Source organism: Furipterus horrens, unplaced genomic scaffold (genome assembly GCF_987537825.1).
Source record: "Furipterus horrens unplaced genomic scaffold, mFurHor1.1.pri manual_scaffold_6, whole genome shotgun sequence".
Taxonomy (NCBI): Eukaryota; Metazoa; Chordata; class Mammalia; order Chiroptera; family Furipteridae; genus Furipterus; species Furipterus horrens.
Genome location: NW_028327176.1, coordinates 38,906,445 through 38,913,043, shown reverse-complemented (window position 1 = coordinate 38,913,043; position 6,599 = coordinate 38,906,445). Strand labels below are relative to the sequence as shown.

General features: G+C 35.6%; 1 pseudogene; it reads right to left on the bottom strand.

The window, feature by feature from the left end:
- Nucleotides 1-777: 777 nt before the first annotated feature.
- On the bottom strand, nt 778-2,201 carry LOC150005999 (mRNA cap guanine-N(7) methyltransferase pseudogene; annotated as a pseudogene).
- Between the last annotated feature and the right edge of the window lie 4,398 nt (nt 2,202-6,599).

Genomic DNA, 6,599 nt, shown 5'->3' with positions numbered 1-6,599 from the left:
GCCACATCCTCCAACTGCAGTTCCATATCTAAATTCGAGGATAATCTGCAACAGGTTTACACGGAGAGGTTTTCATTATATCTCAAGAAAAAACAACAAGGGCATTTTTATCCAATGAAAAGAGATAAATCTAATTGCATTCTTGAAATCTAGAAAAACTAATTGGTATGGCAGGAAATTCTTCAGCAAAAGTCCCCCAAATCTAAAGCCATTCTATGCTGGCATCCAAAATGTTCTATCCAGTTCCAGAATTACATCATATTAGCAAATAAAATAGTAACAATATGTAATAACTGGCTAAAATTCTGGGTAAATAAGTATTATAACCACCTAAAATTTAGTTTAAAATTTTTAACTTTAGTTATACATTTACATTCAATTGTACAGAGACGCAATCCACTTAATCTTGAAAAACACCATATAATAAAACTATGGAAATGAGAGTACACACCTGCAAACCAGTACACTTCCTCATCAATTCTACAACTGTAATAAATTTAATACTGTAAACAGATTGAACAAATCAGAGCACTGTGGAAAGAGTTCAGTGGCTTAAACAAGTCATATAATTTTTATGAGCTAAGAGAGTAGAGGCAAATGGAATTATTTGAACATTAAAAATAGATTTTTAAAGAGGAAGGTCCCAACTCATTCTTATACACACACACAAAAGTTCATCTGTCACAGACAGCAAATATTAAATGTATATGATGGAGTTTCTGGCAGCATCCTGTACATTTAAAATAATTAAAATAAACAGAAAGTTGTCAAATCTATCTAAAGTACATCATTCAAATCTGTATAAGATGGAACACAGCTGTTCTTGTGTTTACTGCTCCTTCTCGAATGCAAAAACCAAGTAACTACCAAAGGTAACCTTACTTGATTATTCTTCATATACTGTGCTGCATGTTCATAGTCATCCACCTTTTCAGAAGCAAGTTTGGAGTTCTCATTTGCAGGATATGTCTCTAGGGCCTGCATTCATTTTAACAGCATTTTGTTTTCATTGTTCTTAATCTTTTCTTCATAGAATTCCAGAAATGTTTTTTGTAGACTAGTTTCATGTTATACTTCTTCACGATTTCATTTAGCAATGGAAAATAGACCAAGAATTCTGGGACATCCACAACACCCTCCAAGTTGAAGTCATATTTGCAGCCAAATAAAGGATAATCTCCTTTCTTCTGAAATTTCACAGTATATATTTCATTTCCAAATGATTCTGTTTCTGAAGCTTCAAGGCGTCTTATCAATTCAAAACTATTGGGAGTGGTACCAATAAAATAGCCTCCAGGGATAAGTCTCTCACAAGCATTTCTGAGCATCATGTCCACCTGCTCATAGGACTCAAATGCATAATGACAGACAAACTGACAACTGCAGATGTCAAAGTGCATTTCCTCATCATGCAATTTGACAATCAAAAGTTCCTTTGAACAATCAGCAGTTATAAATTCTGCATTGAAAATATATTCATTATCATGACGATTTTTCATGTCCTCATACCGCTGCTGACACTGTTTGACAGAAACATCAGCAATATCAGTACAAACTAGTTTGTTAATTCTTCCTTTTTTCCACTTGAGCAAATCTCCACCTTTACCACATCCCAGGTCCAGTAATGTCACGTGTTTTTTTTTTTTTTTTGTCGCAACTTTTCTATAAATTCCCCAATGAGGATGCTTTCCATCCAATTATTAAAGTTTCTTAGGTAAAAAATACGACTTTGGCTACGCTTCTCCAAACCAACTTCCTTAAGTTCATTGTAGTGAGCAGCCACTGTTGAGCTGTGTCCTTCTTCTAAGTTGCTTTGTTTTTCAGGAACATCCTCAAGTTCTATTTTTCTCTTTTTCTGAGTGCTATCTCCAGGAGAAGGTTCATCTTTTGGAAAATCATCAGTTTCCAGTCTTCTTTTCCTTGAAATGCCTTCATCATCACCAGAACCTTTTTCCTCTGGAACAATTTCAGCAACAAGTTTCCTTTTCTTGGATGGAGTGTCTTCTACACAACTGGAACTTTCTTCTACAAGACCATCTGCAAACTTCATTTTTTTTTTTTGGTGTGTCTGCTTGCGCAGAGGTAGGAGGCTTCTCAAAAAGCCCAGTATCAGAAGGGGCTGTGCTTTCATTAATACTGAATGAAGACTCTGTTTCTGAATCTATTGATACTTTTTCATCTTCAAGAAAGTCTTTCCACATTTCTTTGCTTTTGCAGATTTTTCTATTTTTGATTACTTGAAAAGATGATAAAATTTCATGAACACAATACAGCCACCCTTGGTTCTTTTTGTAGAAGCAGCCGGATTGTTTTCTAACATCAAGCATTACTCCTGCATTCATTGGCTTTGTAAACATTCCTGGCTCACAGCAAGCACTTAATATATGGTGCCATATATCTGTTGAGCAAGTGAATGCTTGAAAACACTTGTGGAGTGGATAGAAACACAACAAGACTCTCCCTATTTGAAAAAGTATACTTTAATTTGTAGTCAAAAGTCATCTAGGGACATTTTGAAGCACTTGGGTTAAATCTGATCATCTAATTGTTCAATTAGAGTTTGTCACTCTTTTCCTTTGCTTGAACCTATAAAGGGACAACTGATGTGATTGTAATGTATCATGACTGATGGCATATGCTTCAGTGCCTAGAAATGAAGGAATATCTTTCTCAAAGCCAACAACTAAAGTTTTTAAGAGAAGGGGTATATATCTTTTCCAAACTAATTTTAATATGTCTGAGGATGTCTGGAAGAATTTCATAGTAAAAATAAAAAAGTTTGTGAAATGTTTGCAGCTCTTACCTCATTATGTATTGTGCATCGCTCATACAGAGGAAACACATATGGTAGCTTAATTATATATTGTTTCTTGAAATTGTTTTAAGATCCACTTATCTTCCCAGAATTCTTTGCCTGGCTAATGAGATTCTTGTCAGATTATATTGAAAAAAGTTTCAGAATTGCTACAGCTGTTCAGTGAAACACTATTAAACATTTCCATCTATCTTTTTGCTCACTGAGTGTTGTTTTAATCTTTTGGGTAGGTTATATTTAACTTCGATTCTTTTTCAACAGAATAGTCAAAAAGCTCTCAAGGTAGCCTTGGTAGGGATATATAATATTTGTTGGGTTTTCTTTAAAAATTGTTTATATTATTGAATAAATAAGTTTACCTATTAACAGCACAGTTAAGTTCTAAAAAGCAGTTTGCAAATACATTTATTTTTAAGTCCACAGATTTTCAAGGCAGGGAAGATGGGATGGGAGGGTGTGAAACATGTAGTCCATTGATATACACTATTGACAATTAGGAAGAGTGTGGTCACTTTATAGCTTTAAAAATAGCTTTTTAAATATATAAAAATATTCTTCTCTTCCTTTATGTATAACAGCAGTAACATTTAAAAATCATCATCAATTTAATTTTCTTATTTGCATTTGTGAACTTATAACATTCGGCCTTTTCTGCCTGAGACATCCATTACTTTTGGAGAAAATGAAGACTTATGAAATAAATAAATATGACTTATTATGGAAAGAATGCATAAAACATAGTGGTGTTAACATATAAATATTTTTATTATTGTCCTTGTATAAAACTTCCAAATTCTTTTCTCTTTTATTTCACAGGGGAACAATTTTTAACATAATTCCTGTTAAGTTTGATTTTTCAGCTGTTTTATACTTAAATCGGCATGCTGATTTCAAAACTGCAGTTAGTTTTCTTCTGTCACATCAAGTTTTTTTCTGTACAGCTTATCTTAATGCGATCACTCTAGGCTAGATTGAGCCTGGATCAAGGGAAGCACTAGTGCTCTCCTATTGGCTGAGAGCAAACCTCCCTTGAGTGGGAAGGGGTGGGGGATGACCTTGGAGACCAGCGACAGGTTCATACTTGTCTAGGCTATTCAGTTACACAGGAGACAGTGTAGTGAGAGGTTGTGTGCCGCTCTATATAGTGAATCGTATTCCGAAGTGTAGTCCGAGTACTTGTCTGTATACAAAGAGTTAGCAGGATTTATTTTTTAATTTACATATGTACTTATTTCCTTCCCTTTGGATCATGTCTGCCTCTGCTGTTTCTCATCATAAGTGCCTAAACAATCCTGATTTGTTTTGTTCTATCTGTGGCAGTTTCACCATTCCCAGTCAAAGGACAAATATCAGCACATTTGTCAGACAAGCCTATTTTGCATATTTTAAAGTAAAACTTGGTGATCAAGATAAGTCTTGGGCCCCTCACAAGGTGTGCAATCAGTGTGTTGAGAGTTTACAGATGTGGAAGAAGGGAACATGTGATAAATTGCCATTTGGTATACTTACAATTTGGCAAGAGCCCGGAGATCATTCAAGTGACTATTACTTTTGTATAGTGAAAACATCAGGATATGACAAGAAAAGTAAATGTGAAATAGAGTATTCTAGTCTACAATCATCTATATGCCCAGTGCCTCATTCAGCTGAAATCCCAGTGCCAGTTTTCATTGAACTACCCTCTTTCAAAAAACAGGAGTATGGTGAAGAACTAAGTGACAGCAACAATGAAGATTCTGAAATTGAAGATGACTCAGTTTGTAAGGGATTTGATCAGCATGAGTTGAATAATTTGGTATGACATTTGGGACTATCCAAAAAGGCTTCAGAACTCCTAGCATCAAGAAGGCATGAGAAAAACTTGCTTGAAAAAGGAGTGAAGGTATTCTACTTTCAATCAAGTGAAAGGGCATTTCAGCAGCACTTTTGAAGTGAGGGTGGCTTTGTGTATTGCCATAACATGCATGGTTTAATGGAGGAATTGGGAATTCCAATCTAGAATGCAACTGAATGGCGACTGTTCATCTATAGCTCGAAGCAGAGCAGAAGTGTGTCCTCCTCCACAATGGCAATTTATTTGGTGCAGTCCCAATTGGCCATTCAGTTTGTTTTCATGAAGAATATGAAGACATAAAGAGAGTCATTGATTTGCTGCAATATCACAAGCACAATTGGATCATCTGTGTTGACCCTCAAATGGTCTGCTTTCTTCTTGGTGAGCAACACAGATACACCAAGTATCCCTGTTTTCTGTGTATGTGGGACAGCAGAGCTCATGAGAAGCATTGGGTGGAGTCAAACTGGCCTCCAAGATCTGACCTCAAACCTGGTGATACAAACATTCTACATGAGCCACTTGTTGACAGAAAGAACATTATATTCCCACTTCTGCACATAAAACTGGGTTTCATGAAGCAATTTGTTAAAGCTTGCCAACTGAAGGAGACTGTTTCAAGTATTACATTTTGGCATCTCCTGTCGTTTGAAAAGATAAAATACCTTAATATGTATGTTTGGTAGCAGAACTTTACTACTTGCACACACTTTGACTTACAGTAACAATATATAGCCTTTATATGAATAAAATAACTCTAAATAAACAATCTGCTCAGGTAATTTTTTCTTTATTTTCCTTTGTATGTACATTTTATATGATTTTGGGGACAAAGGGAGGATATCCTGTACCTTAAAAAGTTGACGTGATAGAAAAAAAACTGAGAACATTTTTGGATTCAAATGCCAAAAGGTAGCCCCCAAAAAGTGTCAGATCTAACTCAACAAAAACTGTGTTCCCCACTGTTTATAGAAATCTAGGATCAACTAATAAAAGCCCATCTTATAGTTTGAGGCACAATGTAGGCAATATACCCATTTGCCTATGATATCAAGACCATGCCTCTTGTAGAAGGGAATCATGATTTAGGAGAATTAAAAGGGAAAGCCAGTTTCCATCCCTAAGAATTATGGGCAGATGGAAAGAGAATAAGCCAGGAGATTACATAGGTGTCCTTTGCTTATCCTTGGGAAGTATTCGTAATTTAAAGAATTGGCCTAAGATCTGTGAGCAGATTGGCATTTTAGATACTATGCATATGAATTGGATAAGATTTCAAGCATCATTTAATATAAATAGGTGTAAAGAACAAAAGGAGGCAAATTGTGTAAAGGGAGAGGTAAGTGCTGGTGAGTTCATTTCTGGAGCAGTCATTAGATTACCACAAGACCAGCGAGCTCATTTTCAGTTTATGTCAGCAAATTCAGTTTTCTGAAATAGATATAGTTTATTGGCTTTGTGACTAGCACATGCCTGCAGTTAAGATTGCATTTTAAAAGATTAAATAATATCTTGATATTAAACTGCTAAGTGACTTGAGGGGACTTTTGCCTTTTTGAATGAAAGAATATATAAAAACTATATCACAATAAAGAGAAATGGAGCATGCTTAGCTTTAATTAAAAATGAAGGCTTTCTTCAGCAGTACCCTTTGTTCTTTGCACTTCTGGGATCACCACGTTGTTTGTACTGTAAAACTGCTATACCTGTCATAGCAGTAACATAGATTAGGATATATTATCTTTGGTTCCAGTCTCCTACCAGCTCCTGAGAATCACGGGTAGAAGCAGGGTAATATTCTTATGTGGGGCGGGGGGCAGTGAGAAGTAGAAGGAAGTTAGGATGTGAGGAGTAAGTCAGACAACTCTATCTTGTCAAAGAGGGATCTCCAGTATTGTTTAGGCTTAATTTCCTTGAAAGGGATAATGAGTTGAGTGTGGTTTGTCAGAT